Genomic DNA, 25,467 nt, shown 5'->3' on the forward strand with positions numbered 1-25,467 from the left:
GTCGGTGAAAGACAATAAGAGAGGAGAGAAACACTGGAGGACTGCAAGACACAAGACTGTGGATGATTAAAGAAAAAAGAGTAAAATATATCCAGAGCAAGAGTGGCCGATTGTAAATGGCACAAGACAGAATGAAGGCATAATTAGGGAGCCAGAAAAGAGGCCAGCGCTGATTAATGAATCTGAACCAGAAGCATGAGCTTGGCTTCTCGTCAGCGTAGCCCGGACGGCGTGTGTCCACCGTGACCAGGACAGCTTCAAGATCAGGACCTGGAAAGACAGACACATTAGACACACTTAGGTGTGAACATCCAGTTTTCCTTATGACAACGATTTCTGCATTTACAGAACTGGAAAACCCACTTTAAGTGCAACGTTTTAACAGGTTCACAAGCATCTAATTCCTGATTTGCAGTCCCACATCCAGCCTGTTTGCCTCGGAGCAGATGAGCACCCGTGTGTGTGTGTGAGGAGGAGGGAATACGTGTGTGAGCAGCAGGAGTGCTGAGGCTCAGGGTCACTGCAGGAATTAGCACCCCATTACTGGGCAAAGGTACACACTTTAGCAAGCTTTGATGCCTGAAACGGCTGTTTAAAGCGCTTTATTAATAAAAGGTGATACTCTGTGTTGGACAATTTATTTTGCTTTTCAACGACTTTGACATTTCATTGACATTTTGTTGATGGTATTTTGAAAGGACAACAGTTCTGTACACACAGTGGAGGCCTGCAGGCAGACCCCTCTCGAGCGCTCCACACTTCTGGTGTAAGTGGAAAGGGTGACGGTGTAATTAATTATCGATCTCAAGGCTTTTTTTCCCACCAAAACCACACTTCTGTGTGTTGCGTTTGCTGTTTAACAGCGTGAGGTTCAGATACAAGTAAAGTACAAAGACACATTTATCTGTTTTCTTCTCGTGCGCTCAAGGAGTGGGATGGAAGTCAGAGCGTCTCCTCGTAGTGCCAAAGGTCAGTTGTTGTTTTCAACATTTTTGTTATTTTGCTGTTGGTTAAACCATTTTTATTTCAGATTTCATGATTTCAGAGACGTCCTCCCCCTGCAAACACATTGTTCACATCTCTAGTAGCCTGAGCTCGTTGGAATCCTCCTGTTGTAACGTTAAAAAGAATGAAGCGAGAAATTAAGTGTCAGTCATAAAATGCTGGTGTAAGGAGCAAGCGTGACGTCACTCGCCGGTGTGTTTTGCCAGGCTGTCAGTGACAGCCCGCCCTGGTACTGCCAGGCCCTCTGGAAGCGGCTCCCAAATCTTCTTAAGTCCCGAACCCACCGAAACATTCTGCTCCCTGCTGTGTTCCCCTCCACTTCCACAGGTGGCGCTAGTGACCAGGCTAGCATTGCTAACTGCTATCGCTCACCCCATCGGATGCGCTATGCGAGGCCCGGGCCTCTACCCTCAAAATCAGGACCAGATATTAGAACTAGACTGGAAATACAGGACCCTCGAGTTCTTATTTCACTGAACCTCATCCTGTTCTCTCTCTGAAAATCGGAGTGTTTTCCTCAACAGCAAAATTTCAACAGCGTCCAAGTTATTTCACGTTGGAACTCCAACCGCGTCACAGACATTTGAACCAGACTGAAACGATGTCCGACACAATTCACATACGACACACACACACACACACTTCACATACGACACACACACACACACACACTTCACATACGACACACACACACAGTGTCCCTTCAGGTCGTACTTTATGGATACTGTGCTCGCGTGCAGCTGAACCACCACTTGCTGCTCGCGTTGATTCCTCAGGATCCTTAAGATTTGTTGGACTTTGCAGAAGCAACGGGACAAACCTTTTTGTCATACAAAAGTTTAATGAGAAGATGCTTCCACGCGGGGGCGGGGGGGGGGGGTGGCATTAGATGAAAAGGGTTGGTATCACAAAGAAGACATGCTGGAGCTCTGAGATATTTCTCTTCAGCAGTCACGTGGTGCAGGGAGGCCTGGAGTCATGGAGATTTGGCTGCTGGGGCCGTTCATGGCTCTCCATCAGAGATTATAGAGCTTTGGTACTGAAAGTTCATCCCAGTATTACAATATTATAAGGGCCATAAATTCCTAAATAAAAAGAAAAACACTCAGCGACAATACTTTCACTTCGCACTCTGACACCTCGAGCCTCAACATAGATTCCGACGTGTAGTGCGTGTGTGTGTGTGTGCGTGCGGTATCTCTGTGAGCGTTCTCACAAGAGTTCTCGAATCTTTCTCTCGCTCACCGTTAAAAGATCAACTTGAGCGGTGAGCGTACGAGTCTGGGATCTCTGGGATCCATCCATTCTTTGAAGAGGAATATTTTTGAAAGATTCTGAAGATTAAAAGCTTCCAGGCACACAAATACACAAACTAGCATGCAGAATGTCGTACTAGAGTTCTGTTTAACTTTAACTTCTTAATTTCTACTTGAACTTCAATGTGCTGCATGTCTGCCGCGCAAGCTTGAATGACTGAACGTGCAGAAGATGGCGTATCGCTGGTGTTCAGGGGAGCCTGGTGTCTTCTTCAAGGTGGAAAGGTTTCGCTGAGCTGGGATGGGAGATGATTTGCAGAATGATTGTCAGCAAAAAGCTCAAAGTGTTTGCTGTGCACAAAAGATAAAAGTGACAGGATTATCGTTGCCGTCAGTGACGTAAACCTCCCTCCCTCCTGGTTCCTGCAATGGCTGCAGTTTGACATCACCGTCAGGCTCGGGAAGAGAAATCAGCCTGGCAAAGAGTGAGAAAATTGAGCTGTCGACCATTTTAGCAGCGAGAAGGACCCGAGATGGTGACGGTGTCACGTCTCTCCTTCATCACAGGAGCTGAGTAGGTGACTCATCTGCTCCGTGGTCAATCCATCAAGGTGCCGTCGTTCGGTATACTTCCAACAGTCACCTTGAACTGGACAAAGAAGTGAATTTCTGACAGGACCTCGAACAGGATTCACAGACGACACCTTCATCACGCTGGTGTTTTGATGTCCTTGGTACATCCAGGCAGGGACATGAGAATAAAAACCTTGTGCTGCTTCTGCGAGAGCAGCAACATGATGGTGGCAAACGCTGTTAAAGCTGCTGCAAACAAGACTTTTAGCCCAACCCTGGCAGGCCAGAGCGCGGCTGTTGAGCGTTGTAGGCAGCAGCTCAGCGAGCAGAGAGGGCAGGCGTGTTAGCGTGGCGCTCAAGAACATTCCCACGAGTCGAGGGTCATCGTCGTCCTTAACAACGCCCCCTTTTGAGACACCATTTTGTTTTATGGGATCAGAAGTATCCAGGTTCACAAATACAATGCAGCCATGATCCTTTGCTCGTTTCTTTCTTGCCACGAGATGAGATCAACTGAAGTTGAGGCCGTGGAGGAGAGGATGATCCACTCAAGTGGGGAACGAGTCCTCGCCACGAGGGGAGGGGTTGAGGGACTCGGAGTAGAACCGCGTGATCCTCGATTAGAAATGCTGAACCTGCAATTAAATCTTTTATGCCTTTATTTTGTAATCATGGGATCTTCATATCCTCCTCTGAAACAAGGGCCTGGCCCGTCAGACTTGGCGTTCCCTCCTGCTCAGGTCAGTATGATGTCATATTTATTGTTTTAATGGAGGAAGAACAATCCATTGTAACATGAAGAGTCTCTCCAGAGGCTGTTGACTTTATTGTTCTCAGCACTGGATGTACAACGCCATGAACCAGCGGAGCAGAGAAACTCCTCATACGTGTTGATTGATTTTCCAAATTCCACTGAGAGAAAATGCTGAAGTGCTCAGCAGCTCCAATTAAGCGGCAACAGAAACTTGAAGCCTTAAACAGCTTCACCCTGACCACCAGGGAGAGCTGAGGCGATCACACACACCTGCACACACCTGTCGAGAAAAACTGCACCTGGACGCCGCGGTGGAGGAACAAATTCTCACCTTTTCCTTCACTATCTAACACGGCCGCCCACCAACCAGTTGTTTGTTTCAGTCCATCGCCATGAAACGGACTTCTTGCCACCCGAAGGAAGAAAACACCAACCTGGTTCGTTAGGATTCCTGCTCTAACGGACCAGTTTTCAATGTGTTTATTAGCCAATGACATAATCAACCAACTCGGCTTTTTTTCCCTTCAATTCCTATTATTGTTTCCTGATATTTCCACCTCAGGTGCCCCTGTGGAAGAAAAGCTCACCCCCCCCTCCAATTAAAATAATTCAATTAATATATTACACGCATGCTTATTCCTAAGCAGCAGATAAAGTCTAGTTGTTCAACATGGAAATACTCCTTAATAACTTTGGGTTTAATTTTGGCCACAGAGCATTTGCTAGCAGGCTGTGACAGAACAAAAGGGTTTAGTTAGTAAGTTGCATATTAATTAAATACGGGGCTTTAATGACCTGATTACTTTGTCAGCGGCGTGCAGTCTGTCAGCCATCGTGGGCTTTTCTGAAACCGTCAGCTGCTCTTGTGTGCACATCTCTCAATGACATTTTTCAAGGGAAAAACGTGCAACGAGTCTCCTGCAGATAATAAATCATCCATGAGTGAAGCTTCAGCTGCGCACAATGCAGGTATCAGGACGGGGGCAGCAGCCAGTTCATGCATACCAATGCTGAGACACTCCAGGACGACTCCTCCAAGCAAACAAAGACATTTCCACCTGATATTTGAGGGAAAGACTTGTTCCAATACGTTCTGGGCGACTTTGAAAATGGAGAAATTCTGAAGGCTCGACGAGCAGCTCAGCTAGCAGCAGGTAGCAGCTACCAGCTGGGGTCAGGGGAGGGAAACTTGTGAACCGGATCAGATGTACCCAAGGATCCACGGAGGACGCTGAATTCATGGATCTGCTGCCAGACACCAGCTGGTGCTGTTCATGTTTTGGCTGATCCCAGTGTTGAGTTCACGGCTGATGGCGCCTGATGTGGCTGTCGGGAGAAGCTAAGTTTACGTGGCTGGCTCTTTCTGCTTTCCTGTGTTACAAAGAAGCGAAGCAGCAGGGAAAAAAACATCTTAATGAGCTCAAAACTCCTAATTGTAAATACCTGAAAGGAAAAATACACTTTTTAGGTGCTTTCATTTGCAATTTTCCCCACAATCTCCTCTTTTAAAAAGTATTTTATCCACTACAGTCCCACATCACCCTGTCCATCCGTCTGATACTCCACTAAAATTGCAAAAAAGTGGGTTTCCCAGCAGCTGCCAACCCCCAGTGGAGTGTTTCGACTGGGAGCGTCGCTCTCCAGAGATCTGCTGCCCTTTTCCTCATTCTCACTCAGTCTGTCTCTCCGTCTTTTACTCGGCTGCCATTTTCTCATTGTGGATGGACCGAGGCGGAGCAAAGGTTACAAAACAGCCTACCTGGAGAATGGAAGGAGAACAATCATCTGTGTGTGTGTGTGTGTGCGTGTGTGTGTTCTCCACAGAGACAAACCCATTAGAAATAGCTGCAACTGCACACACGCTTTGTGCTTCTCTGAGGACTTGAATACATTCCCGGGCTAAACTGCTCACATCGCCCGCGACTCAACCTTCACCCGATTCTGACCCCAATTTTGAAACCAAGTCTGAAACCTCCCTCCCTTCACTTTGTAGGTCAAGAACTGTAAACTGCCTCAAAAAAACAAGAAAAAACCAAAACCCTCCTAAAATTCGGTCTCTCCAACGCTCAATCGTTCAGGTTTGTCCTCAAATAATCGCACAAGGACACACAAGGACTCACCCTCCACTTCTCAGGATAAGAAGAGAACTTTTGATCATATAAATGTTTCATTCTCAGTCTCATGTCCTTCTGTATTCACCCCCCCCCCCCCCTTTTTAAGGACCAGAATCAAACTCATGATTTTTCGAATTTGAAGGACAGAGGAGAAAATGACTTTCATCACTCGGTTCATCGCAGGTGAGATTTTGTTCCCTAAAAGTTCAGGACTGACTGAAGACTAATCAAAGTTCCTTGAGTCCCGTGGAAGGCGCCAGACGTCCAGAGTGACAGAGGAAGGACTGATGTCACAGTATGCAGGGCGACTGAGAGGTACTTGCTAGTAAAAGTAAGTGCACACACACATCCCTGAACACACACAGGAGCTGTAATCCAAGGGGTTAATACCTCACCTGCAACTGTAATGAAGTGACTCGTACCACAGTCCGGCGGTGAATACTGGCGCCTGATTGGCTGCGGGGTGTCTAACAATCCCTGACCTTGTTTAGTCCAGGTATTAAGATGTGGTTTTTGTGATCAGACCACAAGTGGAGACACACAACCCAGTGTAGAGGACCTCAGATCACCGAGGCAGTCTGGGATGCGTTTGACCACATCGGCGTTGTAAACACTGATGCGTCTCTGACAAGGACGGAACTGGAAAATACATCATCAATTCAGAGCGTGCTTTTTACTGGTGACGGCTCATTACAGCTGACCTGGAGAACTGGACAGAGGACAGCGTGTGTGTGTGTGTGTGTGTGTGTGTGTGTGTGTGGAGAGCACAAGATGTCTCATCTCCATTTAGACAGAAGTTTCAGCCCAGAGAAAACTAGTGGATCATAACCGGGCCGTTGACCAGGGAGCCGCTCAGCTGACGGAGGGAAGTCACGAGCACTTGCAGCTGGCGTGCGTAAAGCCAGGCAGGGGGACTGCGTCTGGAGCGGCGGTGTGAGGTTAAAGAGCGCAGTGGAGGTGAGGATCTTCTCAGGTCACGAGAGGTCAGCCGCACGCATTCTAACCGCGGGTTTAATCAGTGACGTGTCACAAAAAGACATGTAAAACCAAGTGTTGGCTGAACCACTGACACACCCAAGGAGTTCCAGTCAAACTGCCTCTTCTGAATGAGTGTGCTGGCTATGTGTAACCATAGCAACAGGGAAGCAGCTAAATCTGTTTACAATCTAGTTGGACGGCTGGATGGACGCACACCTCCACCTGTTGAAGACTCTCCATGCTACGCTCGCGACTCCCCAGGAGAGAGAAGTCTACCATCCTCAAAGGGTTCTGACGCCACTCGACTCCTCCACTCGGTGGTCACCGCGGCCTCTGGCAGTCGAGGCACTTCAAACACACCGAACCCGCAGAGGGACTGGGATGCATTCATTCATTAGGGAACCATTACATATTCAAACGAGTGGATTAAACTATAAATTGACCTCTGCAGTCAGCCAGACTCTGGGTTCAGGGCTCAGGCTGCGTTCAGCGCGTGAGGAGGGAGGAAGTTGGATTAGGACTCCGTTAATTAATTTAGTCTAAACGACAAACCCACCATGCATGTAAAGCGAGAGAGTTACACAGAATGGAGATTTACAGTATGACCCATCAGCTGTGGATTAACTGCTTTATACACTCACACACACACACACACACACACACTCACACACACACACACACACGCAGAGTTCAAATAAATTTAAATTCGGGGTGAGGCCAATTGTGAATATTTAATAGTGTCATTTCTCTGAAACAGTCTCTGAGCCACTGAATGAATGACTCATAGCCGTGTGTGTGTGTGTGTGTGTGTGTGTGTCTTTGTACTTGCTCTATTCCTATTGAATAACTTGCACCATCCCTTCTCTGTGCGTCACTGAGTGAAGCTGGATTCCTCCATCAGAACAACGCGCGGCCTTGTAATGTTTCACCTTTGATCAACAAGTCATTTGTTTCCCCACAGTGAAGACGTTTCATCATGGTGGTGACCACAGACGTTCCCTCAGCTTCTCCCTGTTCAACCATCAACGTAACACCTACAGGCTTGGAAACTGGATCTTCACCAGCTCTGGTCCCAGTGGACTCCATCCACTTCAGCTGTCTGAACCATCAGTCTGGCGCCGTTCAGAGCTACACACAGCATCTTTAGCTTTATTTAGTTCTAATTTCTTGTTATCGTGTCTCAGTCCCCTCCGAGGACAAAATGATGTCTCCATCAGCGCCGCGATGGGACGTGTCTCTTCTGTCTCTGCCTCGCGGTGCTCATCCTGTGGGGCCGCTGCCTGATACTCAACCACACAGACTGACGACTTCATCAGCAGACGTGCTTGATACCAGCCACAGAGCACTTCAGCACACACAGACACAGTCTATACAAGATCAGCTTCTACGGGGGGGACACAGGGGGCACTGTTGATCCGTACAAGACCACCCAGCTGTGTGTGTGTGTGTAAATCTTCCTCTCTTCCTTCATGCCAAAAATTAATGAATTAATTAATTCCATCCTCTCTACTGTTCTCTCTCCCTCACTCTCTCAGAGACACTCACACACACACACACACACACACACACACACACACACACACTCACAACGATTGCCTTGAAACTGTTAAGTATTGCCTAATTTTTGTTGTTTGTGACAGCAACCTACGAGCCTAGCACTTGCTGTGACTCTGCAAGTGCGTGAGTGTGCGAGTGTGTAAGCGCGTGAGTGTGCGAGTGTGTAAGCGCGTGAGTGTGCGAGTGTGTAAGCGTGAGTGTGTAAGCGTGTGAGTGTGTAAGCGTGAGTGTGCGAGTGTGTAAGCGCGTGAGTGTGCGAGTGTGTAAGCGCGTGAGTGTGCGAGTGTGTAAGCGTGAGTGTGTAAGCGTGTGAGTGTGTAAGCGTGTGAGTGTGCGAGTGTGTAAGCGTGAGTGTGTAAGCGTGAGTGTGTAAGCGTGAGTGTGTAAGCGTGTGAGTGTGTAAGCGTGTGAGTGTGCGAGTGTGTAAGTGTGAGTGTGCTCTGCTTCCTGCGCCTCTGTGGGGGAGGCGACTGCTTTGACTCACCTGTTGTTGCTCAGACTCCTACAACATCTGGATATAAATAGTCGCCATTCTGGCCCGCAGACGAGGATCCGGCTCCTCCTCTGCTGGAGGCCGGCCCTGTGTGGTCCTCTGCTCCATAAGCAAGTAATCCATGCTGTGATGGAAATGGGTTTTGTTTTTATTATTTTCATTAAAAGCAATGGCAAATCTTCCTTACAGCAAAACTCTGCTGCCAGCAGTTTGGCTTGTTTTCCACCCTAAGGACGGAGGCCTGATGCAGGGACCAATCAGGGATGCCTGACTCAGGGCAGCACCTCAGATGTACGTTTTGGAGCAGAAGTTTGAAGTAATGGTTAGAAAAACAACAGAAATCAGGTGAGGGCAAAATAAGCTTTTCACCTGCTGAAACAGTGAGTCAGTTGGGAGGCTGATAACGAGTTGGGACTGTCCCCGCGAGGATCCTACCTTTTACTGCTCCACTTGTAAAATATTCATGCATACTGTCTCCAGACGGAGCTGAGGTTTGGGCTGTGGGGCCGGCTCAGCCACTGCTGGGGAAGGAGGTGGGATTTACTGGAGAAGAAAACATGTCTTTGAGCGTAAGAAAGTCCCGTCTCCGAGAAGCGAGGTGGTCAATTTTGGAGTTGAAATGGAAAAATGTAATGTGCTGCGAGATGAATCGCTACTGCCAGACACAGAGCAGTAACTTACAAATTACACCCACACATTCACAAAGACTTGGCTGGGGTTTGGGGGAACGTGTGCTTGAATTACACGAGAACACATGATTTCCCCCCCGAAAAACATAGAGGAGTGTAATCTTTCACCTCGGCTAAAGTGAGAAATACATCCTCTTTTTGTTTGTCTCTTGTCTCTCTCTCTCTTCCTCTTTCTTGTCAGAGGAAATTGTCTTTTTCAAGGCTTCCATTCAAACTGCTTTGCTGTTTGTACTGAATATATTATTTGGGTTTGAAAAGACTTTAAGAGCACACAGGAGCATCGTTATGAGCTGACAAACTCAAATTAGATTTCCTTCAAATTTCGCCTGAAATCTGGTTTCAAATGGGTTTCTTTGAATACTGCGTTTTCCCTTTCCTCCCAGCAATAAATCAGTGTGGCAGACTGAATTATGCCTCCACATACGAGGAGTTGATATTCCTCTTCTGTGCAATAATCCAACAATATTTCTGGGCATGAATACAGCTGCAAAACACTGGAAAGAGGCGGCTCTTCATCAGGAGATGAGGGGATTTCTGTGCAGAGAGGAGAGTTCTCCCAATGTTGGTTCTATCGTTCTATTTTAGGAGACGAGTTCTATCTGTGAGATACAGTGAGGCAGACGGAGCACTTAGTCAAAGCACTTAAGCTGCGACGCCCAAGTCCATTACAGCCTCTGAAATAGCAGACCCTCCGCTGGATGATGAAGCAACGCCGAGGACGATGAGTTCTCCTGCCGTGGTTTTCCTCAGAACAGCGGATCAGAGGTCAAACAGCCATCTGAGACGCGATCGATTCACTTTTGCATCGCGTCCAGCAACGGCTGAAGGACTGGACATGAGACGACTCACTCAGGAAGCACAGCGGGCCGGGGCATGCAGCGGTGTCAGAAATGAGAGAAGATGTGGGGGCTGGTGTGTGTGTGTGTGTGTGTGTGTGTGTGTGTGTTTGTACCAACGCATGGTACAATGGTACACACAGATTTCTTTCTGTCTTTTCAGGATCTTTTTAGCTCTTTGCAGCATCTGTTGTGTTACAAAGCCCTCAAATGGCCATTTTGTGTGTGTGTGAGTGTACAATATTATATATATTCTATGATATTTCTTGTTCCCACAATGTGATTATCTTCAGATCACAAGTTACCACTGCCTCCTAATTAATTAATTCATGATCACAAGAGAAAGTAAGTAGTTCCAGCTTGCAGCCCCCCCAAAAAAGCTACATTGTCAGGAAAAAGTGAGATATTTTTGCCTCAAAGTAACGACATGTTGGGAAGGAGTTCAAATAATTTGCAGACTCAGTATTTGTCCATCTTCCCTCCCTGTGGTTGGTTGAGGGCTCTGTGGTCCAGACGCCTTGTAACATGAAAGTCTTCGAAGTTTGCAAGTCGGTGATTGTTAGTTACAATGTTGAGGAGTTGCATTTTCACGTTACAGATACACGCACGCCAGGGAGCGATACACGCACGCCAGGGAGCCATACACGCACGCCAGGGAGCCATACACGCACGCCAGGGAGCCATACACGCACGCCAGGGAGCGATACACGCACGCCAGGGAGCCATACACGCACGCCAGGGAGCCATACACGCACGCCAGGGAGCCATACACGCACGCCAGGGAGCCATACACGCACGCCAGGGAGCGATACACGCACGCCAGGGAGCCATACACGCACGCCAGGGAGCGATACACGCACGCCAGGGAGCGATACACGCACGCCAGGGAGCCATACACGCACGCCAGGGAGCGATACACTCACGCCAGGGAGCGATACACTCACGCCAGGGAGCCATACACGCACGCCAGGGAGCCATACACGCACGCCAGGGAGCGATCCACGCACGCCAGGGAGCGATACACTCACGGTGGAAAATGTCTGTCGTCTTCCTTCACTTGCTATGTTGTTATTTCTCCTCCAGTGACTTCAATGATTTATAATTTAAATCTCCAGGATCTTATTTTAGATTGAGCATAACTCATAAACATGAACCTCATGAAAGATTCAATTTGTATGTTGCATTAAGCTGCTTGACGCACGCACGCACGCACGCACTCACACACACACACACACACACACACGAGCTAATTTGATTCCATCTCTCTCTTCATCCGGCCTTCTAATTCTGTTGGCTTCACTCATTCATCACTTGGATTGGGATTATTTCAGTTTTGTAATGGCTTGTTAAGTAATTGATTATACTAATAGACATAATATTTCAGCAGATGTTAAACGTTAAGCACAGCATAAAATATGTTTTGCATAGAATCAGTGACACAGATTCACACACCCACACACAGATGCTCACGAAAGGAATGACAGTGGAAACAGATTCCATCCATGACTTTTGCTATCTTGGAAATTAATATTTTGCCAACGACCATGCATGAACCAGAATATTGATCGTGATAAGAAGGGGAAAGAGTGTGAAGGATTTTTAATAATGCTGCCGAAAACTTGAGGAAGACTTTCAGAGAGATGCTCATCTCCTAAATCAGGGGTGTCAGACTGGTCCAGTAAGGGCCGGTGTGGCTGCAGGTTTTCAATCCAACCCAGCAAAAGCAACACCTGATCCAACAAATGAGCAGTGTGGACACAGCTTGATTGATTTAAGTAGAATCAGGTGTTGCTTTTGCTGGGTTGGAATGAAAACCTGCAGCCACACCGGCCCTTTACTGGACCAGTTTGACACCTGTGTCCTAAATGAAGCAGCGGTTCAAAAACATCTTTCGACGTTTAATCATTGGTTATCAAATTTGATCAGTTTGAGCTCAGTTGTGTTGCGCTTCTCCCCAGTTGTGCATCAATAATTCGCTCTACGTCCCTGCTGTCCTGCTCACTGCCCACAGATCTGCTCCAAACTCTAGAGCACCGTCTGGTGGTGAATGAGCCTGTGTGTTGCATGGGAGCCATGTTGGAGACAACTGTAGCCCCGCCCAGTTGTGCAGGACGTCACCAATCCTGTCGTTGGAGATTCACAGGAATCGGCACAAATCAATAGTGGACCAGGTTTTGGTTTCATGAGATGACGTTGCCTCAATCCTGATTTGATGCGACTCCCAGCTCTGGTGCAGGGTTGAACGTGGCAGGAGGTCGAGTTTCCGTTATCTTTACTTCAGCATTGAAACACATTCATGAAAAAAAGCAGCAGCTGAGCCAGGCTCCGCCTCCTGCATCACACCAGACACGGCACATTAAAACACTGACCCAGGACCTGATGTGTGCACATGCAGGTGCATGCATGGCTGTGTGTTCATGTGAAGTGTGTGTGTGTGTGTGTGTGTTAATGTGAAGTGGGTGTGTATGTGTGTGTGTGCACACCTATTTTCCTTTGGCTGTCAAATAAGTTCACAACGCTCATTTAATGAATCCATAAATACGAACCTGGCAGGCAGCAAATATAATTAACCCACATTAACAAGGTAGAATGTTTGTATGCTTGCGCATGCACACACACACAGACTCAGACACACACACACACACAGACTCAGACACACACACACACAGACTCAGACACACACACACAGAGACTCAGACACACACACACACACACACACACACACACACACACACACACACACACACACACACACACACACACACACACAGAGTTCTGGAGGTACAAACACAGACCACACAGGAGCACAGCCTCATGCATGAATGTCATTTATGATGACTTCTTTCGGTTTTTTTGGTTAGGATTTGCTCTTTTATAAAACAAGAAGAGAAAAACAAGAAAATCTTACGAGGCTTCGTGACCCGTCAGCTAATCTGTTCCGTCCCACTCCGGCCTCCGTCTCTCCATCCTGCTGTCTTTGCTTCTGGCCGGTCGAGGCAGATGGCCGCTCCCACAGCTCCTGGGCCCCTGGATGTTTCTACCTGGTAAAATGCTATTTTTCATCGAGCTGAACTAACAAAAATGACTTGAATTGATTTCCACCGACATTCCACAAACTCTCCACTGGGATCACCAGGACCACCTTATCTAGCATGCAGGCCTCCCAGGGGCAGGGGAGATTTAATCTGTCAAGCACAGCATCAGCTATGGTGGCGGTCCGATGACGCAGCCCATCACCTCAGAGGACCTCAGCGGCTTGGCTGTTGGCAATCGACACGACCTCAAATCACCTCGACGAAGAAGAAATATTCAACCTGGGAAACTGCGTACTAGACATTTGAACTGTACACACACACACACACACACACACACACACACACACACACACACAGCACTGGTTGACGACTGCACTTCTGATCTGTTACTGGAAAAAAAAGCTTTCCTGAATATTTCATTTGGTTCACAGAGCAACTGAGTCAAGGGGTTTTTGTATTCAAGGCTGTTTTTGGTCTGAACTGGTTCTGTCGGGGTTTCCCAAAGTGGGGCCTGAGGTAGATCTGGTTCAGATGTAAATCTATACCAAAGTAGAAATCAGCATGGACTGTCCCATATTCCCAACCGGAGCGATTCTACATCTCACCCGGTCTGGGAACGGCTCCGGGCCCCCAGGAGGAGCTTGGTGGACGGATGGTTTGAAAAGTGGATGAAGTTTTCATTGATTCTTTCTCTTCACTTTGGCAAGAGGGAATAATTCACTTTAAGTAAAACACAAGTGTAATAAGTATAACAGTGATGCAGTCAGACGCCAGGGATCACTCAGGAGGGGAGAACGCTGCCGGCGGCAGAACCGGGCCCACCGTCACCACCTCTCTGCAGAAACCGAATTTCTCTTTGGGGACAGAAAGTGTTTCAGTAATTAAATTGAAGTGAAGTGAACGAATTTACATTTCCTGTCCATTTAGAGGAGCATTTCACAAGGCAGCAGTCGTTCCATTAGGCTGTTCTGTGATTAGAGGCTACAGGGACCTCCCCGCCGATCGGCCTTGTTTTTGTTTCTGTCTCTGACATTTTCTTGTTATTGCACAAGGGAGCGTTTCATCAGATCCTGTATATTCTGTGTTTGTGCCTGGGGAGGGAAAGGATTGGCCCCGTCCTCGAATGAACCGTTGAGGAGGTTCTATGTTATCAGCCACGCTTCTGTAAACTTCTAGCTGTGAGGAAAATAATGCAAGAAATTTGGTAAACTCATAAGCCCAGGGCGCGCAGCTCAGCTCGCGTGTCTCCCTTTCTTGTGTTTTCCTCTTCTGTTCTCCCTCTTCGCTCGTCTCACTCCTTTTTACTATCTCACCTTCTCTCACCCTCCTTCCCCTCTGTCTGGATCACTCCACCCCCCCCCCCCTTTCCAGTGAATGCCTCTGTAATTCCTATTCTTATCTACTCACCAGCACGAGGATAAGAGCCTTTCTACTTATGTGCTCCTACTCTCTGTGGGGAAGAAGAAACAGAAAAAACATTTTCAAAAACTAAAATTACATGCAGGGAAGCAGGGCAGAGGAGGAGAAGGTGGGAGGGGAACAGAGAAGGAACATTGTACACTGGAATCACATGCAAAGCTGGCGAGCGCAGAGAGAAGAGGGTTGATAATAAAAATATATATATATATATATTAATTATCCCGGGGATGTTCACTTCAAGTTGAGCTAATCCTGTCTGGGGATGTTTTGTGTTTTTCTGGCGATGCTCAGAATCCCTCGCAGGCCTCCGTGACAGAAAATAAGCTTTTTAAAGAAACTACTGTCGATTCTCACAAAACTACACACACACACACACACACACACACACACACACACACACACACACACACACACACACACAGAGGTTTGTGTGGCTATCCTTATTAGGACATTCCATTGACTTCCATTCCTGTGAATATCCTAACCCCAGCCCTAATCTTAATCCGAACCAGTTGGTGCCTCACCTCAACCTCAAGCTGACTGCAGGTTCCACCTTCACTCTACCTTTGACCAGGTGTTCATAAATGAAGTTCTGCTGCATCAGGACCGCTCTTTGGTCGCGTGAGGACTAGGGGTCCTGATAAGGTCAGTGTTTATATCAGAAGAGGTCTCCAAAAGATAACAAAAACCAAGTACACACACACAAACTTATATTTTTGTGAGGACCTTCATTGACGTAATTCACTTTCTAGCCCCTTTTACCCCAAATGTAACCCTTTCTTCTCCACCTATGACAAAATTGTAACCCCGACCCTAAAACGTTCACACGCATTCTTTTTTGCTCGTAACAAGTGAATAGATTAGCACAGCAAGAAGGTTCCAGGTTTGAATCTGCTGGCCAACTTGGGCCCTGTGGTGTGGAACCTGTATGTTCTCAGCGTGCGTTCCCCACAGCCGTGACAACTTCCTCCCACACGCCACTAAAGTTCTAAATCCCCTGAGGTTGAGGATGTGTCTATGTGTGCATGTGATGGACTGGCGACCTGGCCGGCGTGTACGCCAGGCTGGCGTATCCAGATCCATCTTACGGTTGGGTGAAATGATCCGTCAGAGGAGTGAGAGGAACCCAAGTCGTCGTGGTTGTAGGTTACTGTGTCAACATCTCAGCATAGCGACCCCAGAACTGAACCAGGGTCAGTAGACATCAGTCTGGGCTTCAAAAAAAGTTATTAGTGGGTGTGGTTTTTATCCTTGAAAGTGGCTTAAGTCTTTCTCTCTCTCTCTCTCTCTCACACACACACACTTGCATATCGTGGTGTGCGGGTTCAGGCTGGCCCTACAGGGACTGTCACACACCGACTGCTCATTAAAAGATTTCATTAGGTTTCAATCAGGCCATAAGTAGGTCAGCTGCTCGACTGCAGTGAATATTTGACTAGAACATGACTGCAAGAGACATGATATAATCAATGAATCAGTGTGTGTGTGTGTGTGTGTGTGTGTGTGTGTGTGTGTGAGAAGCATTTCGTTGAATCAGAAGTTGGGGGGGGGGCAGTAGATTGAATCACTCTCAAAGTGTTTTCTCTCCTCTGTTGAAAGTTTAATGTTTGTCCTCGGTGACTTTCTCCAGCAGCGTCAGAGATAACATCCGGCCCACATCCACATCAGGGAGAAGGTGGCAGCAGGCTGGAAGTAATAGAAAAAACAATCATGGTATCCGAAGCCGAGCTCTTCAGGCAGCGGAAGATAGACGGCCAAATTTAACAAGTGGCAGATGAATAATCCAGACTGGGAATTAGGTTGCTCTCAGTTGTGAAATTGGAGGATGACAGAAAATTATTAATATTGATCAAATTTGTTGAAAAGAGAAAACTTGAATGCTCGTCGAGGGACCAGCACAGTTGTTTTTATACTTTCTCACAGACGAATCGCTCCCGTCTTCAGCCCTGCTGCTGGAGTTCCCTACATTCATTTTACATGAGTGATATTTCACATTATACTGTCGTTACACAACAGATTACAGGAAAGCAATTTTCATGCCAGAATAGACGATGCCAACATTTCCAAACCTTAAGAAACAATCCCAGACTTGCCGCATTTATTTAGCTTGAAGCTAATGGCGCCTAACAGCCACCGGCGACCAATAACAGCAAAATCACCCGAAAACATCAGTGCAACAAACCAACAAAGCAGAAGTGTGTTTGTGGATTACTAAGAAAACAGTTCAAAAAGATGTGTATTATAGAGAATGATGACAGCAGTGCCGTTGTTAGCCTCCATCTAAGTCTCCATTGGCTTCAAGCTAAATAGACACAGCTGGCTCTTCCTGCGTTCTGGAGACACAAAGAAGAGATGCAGGAGTGTCTTGTGAGCTCAGGACTTCTATTTATGAGAATTTGAGAACGAAATAAAAGGCACTTTTTGAAGAAAGCATCAGTTTAATCCTCTTATTCATCCTACCTGCGCCTATCAGTGTCGCACCACTGGAACTAGATGCTCTGGGAGGAGTAACTTTTATCTCATCCTAACTTTGTGTGAATTCTCCCAAAGTCATCATTTTGTTTGTCAACTGGAGCAGCTCTCCTTTGGAGGACAAAAAAAAAAACAAACAGCCCAGGAAATATTTCAAACTAATTGAAAATGATGAGGAAAGGGCATGGCGTGCTGCTAAAAATGCATCCAGTGTGATCGCAGAGTGAGTCAGGGTTGATTTTCCAGGCTGCTGAGTCACTTCGACTCCACGCCGGGTCATTTGTCTTCTGAGACACTGAAAAAATCATTAGGTGTTATAAAGAAGGATCCTTATTCACAGCAGGGGTGGACTGCAGTGAGAAGGTGATATCTGGCCCAGCATTGACCTGATACATGATTCTAACCCACACAGAGGTGCATGATAAGAGCTGAGAAATAAAGAGAGCAAACACAAGCATGATATAATAGAAAGTGTACATAAACACAAGAGCACAAATAGAATTTGGCAGTGCAGCAGCAGCTTCTACCTACAGGCCAAGCTCTATTTACTATTGCTGTTCTTATTTGATTACACAAAGACCCCAAGGCATGTTGCCAGATGAGCAGCATCACAAACAAAGAGAAAACCCCACAATAACCCACCAATGTCTGAAAACAACTCTTAAATATGCCTCCAGGCGTAAATATTACTGCTGAATGAATTTCTGTTCAATCCCATCACCTACAGAATAAACAAATACAGATATATTCCTCCAAATATCTCCAGCATCAAATACCCAGAGGGCTTGAATATTAATGTTGAACCTTTTGCTGCTGTTCGAGCGGTTGGTGGCAGGAGGAAGGAGCGCACACGTGGAGAGGCGAGTGCACATAAATAAACCACTGAGATGGCCAGCAGAACCTGTGAGGTGATGCAAGGCGACAGTACTTGGAATGGGCTGGACTGGGTTATCGCTGTTACACCGAGAGAGGAGGAAGAGGAGGAGGAGGAGGAAGGGGAGGAGGAGGAAAGGATGAGAGGACACACGAGGGCGTAAAAGACAGTAAAATAGTTCTGTGAGGAGGGTTGAGGGAAAATAAGGAGAGAAAGGAATGAGAATGTGAGGAGGAAATCAAGGAGGAATGGGAGGACACAAGAGAGGAGAGAAGGAAGGAAAAAAGGAGGCGAGAAGTCAAACAATAACACGGAAATAAAAAGTGGAGATAAAAGAAGCTAATTGAAAGATGAAAGGAAGGAAAACGAGCCAGGGAGAGGAAAGGCAGCGGCCCTTACACATGCATTATAACCTGAGCGGTTACCATAGCAACCTGGGGACACCTATTATCCCAGTCTGTCACTCTGATGTAGATGACTGTGTGTGTGTGTGTGTGTGTGTGTTTACATGCTTGTATCGAAGCGTTCGGAGATTGACTGGTGCTAATCTCTCCGAGTTGATTTGTTTCTGGACTGATTCAATGATAAAGTCTAACGAAGTGCAATGATAATGCACATCTCACACACACACACACACACACACACACACACACACACACACACACACACACACACACACACCAGTTTTCAGTGGCCTTTCACTGGCTTTTACGTGCCACAGTAGATGCAAACGGCTTTCCACCTGAGGTGACAGCTGCTTTCTGATGTACAACCTTTGAACTCTCGTGTTTCAAATCTGGTCGCACATGTCAGTCTGATGTCATCGGCGCGCTCAGCGGTGTCTGATGTGGTGACCTGGCAGTCCCTGGTGTAAAGGGTTATTCACACTCACCTGCTGTCATGCACAGATCAGAGCGGATGAGGAGCGACTGCTGCATCTCTGGGCCGCTGAAATGTGGCTCTTGTGGAATTTAGAATGAATATTTGACAGCTTTATTGAATGAGTAAGATTTTACAATTACACCTCGAGAGGAAGGCGAGAATAATGTGACAAAGATGAGCTGCACAAGTTATTATCAATTATTTACCCTGGAGAGATGGGAGTGTTTTTGTTGGACGACCTGGAAGTCAGCCTCGGCGTAAATTCTGTGGATGACGGGGTTCTTAGGCTGGATTTACTGCTGCCATAAACAGAAGTTAGAGACACTTTCACCTTTTATTCAGCAAGATAAACTCCACTGATTAGCACCCCCCCCCCCCCAATTTTTTAAGCATAAATGCAACTGCTAGAAGAACAAAGTTATGCTATGAGCGAACACCACGGACACATGACTTCCACGTCATCACTGCGTCAAATCACAGGACGTTCAGCCTGTAGTCTGCTTTAGCTTGGTGCTACTGCTGTAGTGCTTGTTTGTCTCCGTTAGCTTCAAGCTAAACATATGTGGCTGGCTCTTTCTGCATTCTGGAGTCACAAAGAAGTGATGCAGAAGGGACCAATGTCGGTGGGCTGAAGACACCTACTTGTGGGTGCTTGAAAGGTAAAACGCACTTAGAATCTCAGAAAGTCTCCTCATTTGGAGGGCCGCCATGATCCAATCGCTCGTGATTCTCACTACAATTCTCCGATGATCGGCCGGTCTGTCGTGTCCCGTGTTGGTTCTGGCATGGAGACCACAGTGCAACTACTCCCGTAACCTCATTACTCTCATGAAATGTTTATGAGGTTATTTCTCCAACGCCCTGGACCAAAACAGAGGTTTACAAATTATCCCGTAATCATGGAAGTATAATCAAGAGCACCTGCTGTCACTGTAATGTGCAGCGTGCAAGAGGACGCTGGGGATTAGAGCTTCACCGTGAACACAAGCAAAGGCAAACTCTCTGCTGAGGGGTCGGAGAGGAATGAGAGTGTCTCAACTCATCTTTCCCTTGGGATGAGATCAACGTGCACCTGCCTGACACAGATTCAGCCACCATGGCCGCACAATTACCTGTGCCAGGCCTGCTGGAACAGCAAGGTGCCGGGATCAGCTCAAGACAGATCCCTCTTCACGGCCGACTGTTGGGCATCTAACACCTCAAGAACATAATAAACATAATGGACATTGTTTTAAAACGCCTCCCTCAAGCCAAGAGTTCCACTAAACACACACACACACACACACACACACACACACACACACACACACACCTCATTTACGACAGCTATTTGCGGGCTTCAGTCAGATAGGAGGAGAGCCACTAGATCACGCCCACGAGGATAAAAGCCAATCAGAATCAACGGTCCAACAAGCCAAAGTGTTCACGGTTAATAATCCGACACCAGCAGACAAAAGAACAGACGCGTGGCACTGATTTCACTCCTGATCCATTCATTACTACTTTGCCGTTCACTGCTGAGATGTCGTCCAAACTTGTCTCCATACGCTCTATCAGCAGTTCGTGTACTCTCACCAGACGTGAATCACAGCTTCCTGTCTTCTCTGACGTGTGTTTGAGCTCCCGCCTGCATCAACCAGGCCTGGAGGTTCCAGGCTGTGCCGACGACGTTCAAAACTGGAACAGTGAAGGACGTTCAACATGAGACAGATGTCACATCCAACCTTGTGATTAACGAATGATGAATCCTCTCCAGGGATTGGTTCAGACATGAGAGACGTTCATTTCACTGACCCCTGTGACTCTCATCCTATTGAAAGCAGCTGATTACTGGATCCACTCTCTGGAGATAACAGTCTAATTGAAAACTAGATGGATCCTCTGAACTTTGAAGTTAATTATACAGTATACTGACGTTGATTATTCTCTCTCAGACTGGACCCGAAGTTGGGAGGAGAGGAAATTAAATTGGTCTGCCCCATTATTCTGGGGATGGTTTTGACAGGGAACGTTTGATTTTGTTTCACAGTTGGTATTGACTTTCTGATGCTGCACAAATCCTGCAGTGTGTTCGCCAAGAAAAGTTGTGCAGGGGGAAATCTGACATGCCTCCTTTGGTATTTTAACTGACCTGCCTTCAAATAATCCTGCACTTCACACACCGTCTCCAGCCTCAGACAAAATGCAATAACACATGCTAAAATATTCACACATAATACATTTATGCTACACACACAGACACACACACACACTAATGGGCTTGTTGTCCATCGTTTTTACAGCCACAGGAGCAGATACAGATGCTCCTCTGTGTTTATCACGGAGCACCAGACCCCCATGAGATAGCTGACTGCTAGTTAGCTTAGCTGCAATGAACACCAGCTAGCTTACAATCCCAAAACTCAAGTATGCTTTTCTCCAGAACAGTCTGTGCCAGTCGTCCAGGAGGGGCTCCACAGTGTGTGGACCTGCGCTCTCGTGTCTGAGCGCCACGGAACCCTCTTACATCAGAAACACACTTCAGACTTTCGAATGCTTCCATCACTCTCAACTTTGGAGTGTGTGGGCCGGTTGGAGGTTACTCCTGTTACTTGGGGAGGTGTGGAGCAAAATGTGAGAATCCTTCTGCTTAGAAAAATACATTGTGTATAAAAAAAAAGAAAAAAAAAAAGACAAATTTACCAACATTCTGGCCCATAAAGAAGAAGCAGTGAGGATGGAAGCAGGGACAGCGCTCTGCCTTGGAGCCGCGCCGTGTCGCCGGTGGGACTGTGTTTACCGGTACACGCCTGCACTCTCTAATTTCAGAGATTGACCCGTGAGTCTAATGTAGACGTGATGTTCTAATGCTTTCATATTTGACTAAGAGAGAAGATAAACTGGGTTTAGTTTAAGGCCAACGGCAACCAAATCTGTCTTTGAACACGCAGCAGGCGTCTCCTGCAGGCAGCAGTCACATGGTGAGGGAAGGTTAAACACATTTACATCTACAACAAGAACAAGTCCCTGGGGACGCCAGAGGTTAATTTCCTCGGCATAGACCACCTAATAGCAGCTGCTTATGGAGGGAGAGTATTACTCATTTTCTTGCTGAACAGATTTCCTCCAGAGAATCCAACTCAATTACTAACTTTCACTGTTCCGTTAACCTTCCACAAGCGGGGGATAAATTAAAGGTTAATTTCCATAAGTCCCTCAGAATTGATTACTCCTCTTATTGACCTCTGCTCTGCATTTTAATTTTACATGCTGAATACATATTTTGCGAGTAATGTGCTGATTATGACTGTGCTCTTAATACTGAATGAATGCGCCGACACTCTTTGCTAAACACCAGCACTCATCGTGTCAGCTTCAAATCTCAGCGTCGCACTGGAGAATTTAACCTGAAGTTGCAACTTTTCTTTTTCTTTTATTTATTAAGTGTATTTTCAATTTTCCCTTAAAAACCCAGAATGAACTTGAAAAAGTCTTTAGGTATGGCAGAAAAGAATATTTGTGCCGAATGGAGCTGGAGAAATGTGTGGATTGATAAAAGATGAACTTGAATAACTGCACTGGAAGCTCAACGATGACTCACTGCACGTCGGGGCTCGTGGTGGTCGACCAGGAGAGCACGCGATCCCTCCATTTCATTATCAATCGATGAGTTTGACTGGCAATCTACCTTCTTTGTTAACAGACAGGAGAATTAGCGTGGATAAAATTTCAAATATGGGGGCGCAAAGACATAAAACCAGAACAGCATCCACTTTCAGGAGATTTCAGGAGTGACACGAGCGAGCGGCTGCAGACAGTGAGAGCTGTCGGACGCTAAACGCTGCTTCATCGATGTATCACTGGTAAGATTTATGGCAGTCAGACGAGCTGATTGACCAGCTGATGAGCCGTCAGACAGGAGCTGGGCAGCTGCTGGTGCATGTGACTTTAATGTTCTGCCTGATGCCAAAGCTCAGATTGATAGGAGGGTGTCAGTGTTGGCAGCAGAGCCGAGGTGTTGAACCTCCGAGCGCTGAAACGCGTCACGCTCTACAAACGGAGCCTTCTTCTACTCTACCGAACTAATTAGCTCTGCATCATTAGTCCCCAAAATTAGACTACAGGAGGAGTTCAGTCCTTTCATCTTTAATGATGTTGTCCTTGTTAGTCCAGTCAGGGCAAAGACCCCAGCTCCCTACAGCACCGCTTCTAAGTCTGGGTTCCACAAGAACCACAACAACAGGACACAATTCAACATCTGGACTGATTCAAATGGAGTAATGAGCTCCAGATGGAAATTATGAAATGAATTACCATGAAATGTGTGTAATATCTTTGCTGATGTTCCTCTCAGGACAAGCTTCTCTGACCTGGTGGCTAAGTGGCTAAGTAGTTAGCACTCATGGCCAGAAGCCCCCCCCCAGCATCAGAAACACGTACCGGTGCATGCGGGACTGCTTTAAATAGGGACAGGATGTTCCTTGTCTTCAGACTTGTCTAAGGTCTTAGGGAACATCCTCACACATGTGATACTTCAGCCTGCTCAACATTACGAATTACTCCTCAAACACACACATGCAACTGAGTGTGTCTAAGTGGAAATGTGTGTGTGTGTTTGAGAGTAAATCCTTTGTCCCCCTGCTTTAATCCAACAAGGTATGCTTCCAGAGATACTCCAGCGGCTACAAATCCTATTTTCCCTCTGAAGTAGCCATTTTTCCTCCTCTTCTTCGTTCTCACCTTCAAACACTCTGAAACAACAGGAAGCTTTTCATCTTACACACTTTTCAGCGATACGGTGAGAATGTTAAATATGTCTCCCTGCACTCGTCTCCTAATTCCAGTTTCTCCTCTTTTCATCCGCTGGTGTCTGACACCAGAGACTCTTGCTTGTGTCTTCATCACATCTGTTCTCCTCTTCCTCTCAGTCTTAATTATCGGGCTCCACACACAAGTCCTGCCGCGTTCTTACTCTTTCCTTTACTCTTCCTCTTCGTGTTTTCTGGTTCTAGCTTTTCTCTCCCGACACACTGAAGGGTTCTCTAAGTAAGTGAAATGAATGTAATGCGTGTGGACCAAGACGGTGTGAATTATTCAGCAGCCAGGATCATTCTGAACGAGTCCTATTGAAGTCTGCTGGAGTGGTGTTATTCTCATAATAAAGAGGCTCTTGTGAGTCACTGACACATGATGAGGTTCTGGAAATGTGAATTAAAGCGAGAGCCAAAATCAAATGATGTGATTTTAAACTCTGCAGGAGGAGTAAGAAAGGAGCAGGTCAGACCATTAAATGCTTACAAATGGCTGTTTGCTGCTCTTCTGTTTCTTTTGAACTTGGCTGCCGTTTCTCCACAGCTGAGTGTCCTGCACTCGTCGCCGTTCTTCTTTTCAACGAGCGAGTGTGCGGGGTCTCCTTTTTACAGCTCATTCACGCTTGCGTTTGATGTCTTTTTCCTTCCTTTATGCGTTTTGCCAAATAAATCTGCATCACTGCCTCCCACATCGGAGAGTGAGAACAAGTTATCACAATTACTACGTTGTATGTCTTCTTTTCTTTTCCCCCTTTTCTTCATGCATCAAAACTGCAGGAGCAAGATTGGATTTTTATTTTCTTAGCTGAATGGGATGTTTCTATAAAAGTTTGCAAGAAGAAGAAAAATCCTGGGAAAAAAGGACTGTCACGGCACACACACAGCACACGTGACACACTCACACTCTTATATTTACTTCCCCAAGTCTCTGGAACTGTAGAGTTACTCAATCGTGACCCAGTCAGTCATGCTAATGGGTGGTTTTTATACAGTTGACTACCTCAATTACACTCAAGGGTGGGATCCATCGAGAGTCCCGACTAAATCGAGGTCAACAGAACCTGCTCTGGTAGATTAAGGTCACAGAAAAGGTAGCTTCAATCCACTTTGATCTTCACAGCTTGGATACACTTCTCTCATTTCCATACATGCGCTGGGTTTGCATTCTAGGTATTCCAGTGACGATGAGGGTAATTTTTCATTTCCATAACATCTCCATATCATTATCATAACCTTTATGGCTAATCATCGAGACGAAAGTCAGTAAAATCCCAAGCCTGCATCTGAAGGACGTGCAGCCATGGAGTTTTACTTCAACGTGAGCGCATGGGATTACAAACAGAACACAGCTTTAAGGACATCTCTCATGTCATGTGTGTACTTTCATAGTTTTCCTGGTGTGTCTTAATGCCCTGCAGACCTCGAGACGACACCTGGGGCGTCACATTTTGAAGACATTGAAGCTGAGAATTAGACGGATGCATTAACGCAACCTTGGCGTCATATTGAAGCAGCTCTAACTGGTCTGACTGGATATGGCTCGACCCACCTGCTCGTTCCAGTAGAAACTTAAACTGGAGTGTGACAGTAATTTGTGTTGAGCTCAGTCAGGGTACAGCCGAGCATAGAGACGTGGATTACACCTGCAGACGCACTTGAGAGTTGGCAACAGACATTTTTGTATGGATTAGCTGTTGTTCGCCATCATTCTCCATTAGCTTCAAGCTAATGCACGTGGCT

General features: G+C 46.6%; 1 long non-coding RNA gene across 1 annotated transcript; it reads right to left on the minus strand.

The window, feature by feature from the left end:
* Positions 1–13,066: 13,066 nt before the first annotated feature.
* Positions 13,067–14,886, minus strand: LOC147246908 (uncharacterized). The gene is made up of 3 exons (XR_015109740.1): positions 14,698–14,886; positions 13,398–13,597; positions 13,067–13,296 (listed from the first exon to the last, which is right to left on the minus strand). It is a non-coding gene; the product is annotated as an uncharacterized LOC147246908 (long non-coding RNA).
* Between the last annotated feature and the right edge of the window lie 10,581 nt (positions 14,887–25,467).

This window comes from Aulostomus chinensis, chromosome 17 (assembly GCF_037954235.1).
Source record: "Aulostomus chinensis isolate RoL2024-O1b breed Wild chromosome 17, RoL_Achi_v1.0, whole genome shotgun sequence".
Lineage (NCBI taxonomy): Eukaryota > Metazoa > Chordata > Actinopteri > Syngnathiformes > Aulostomidae > Aulostomus > Aulostomus chinensis.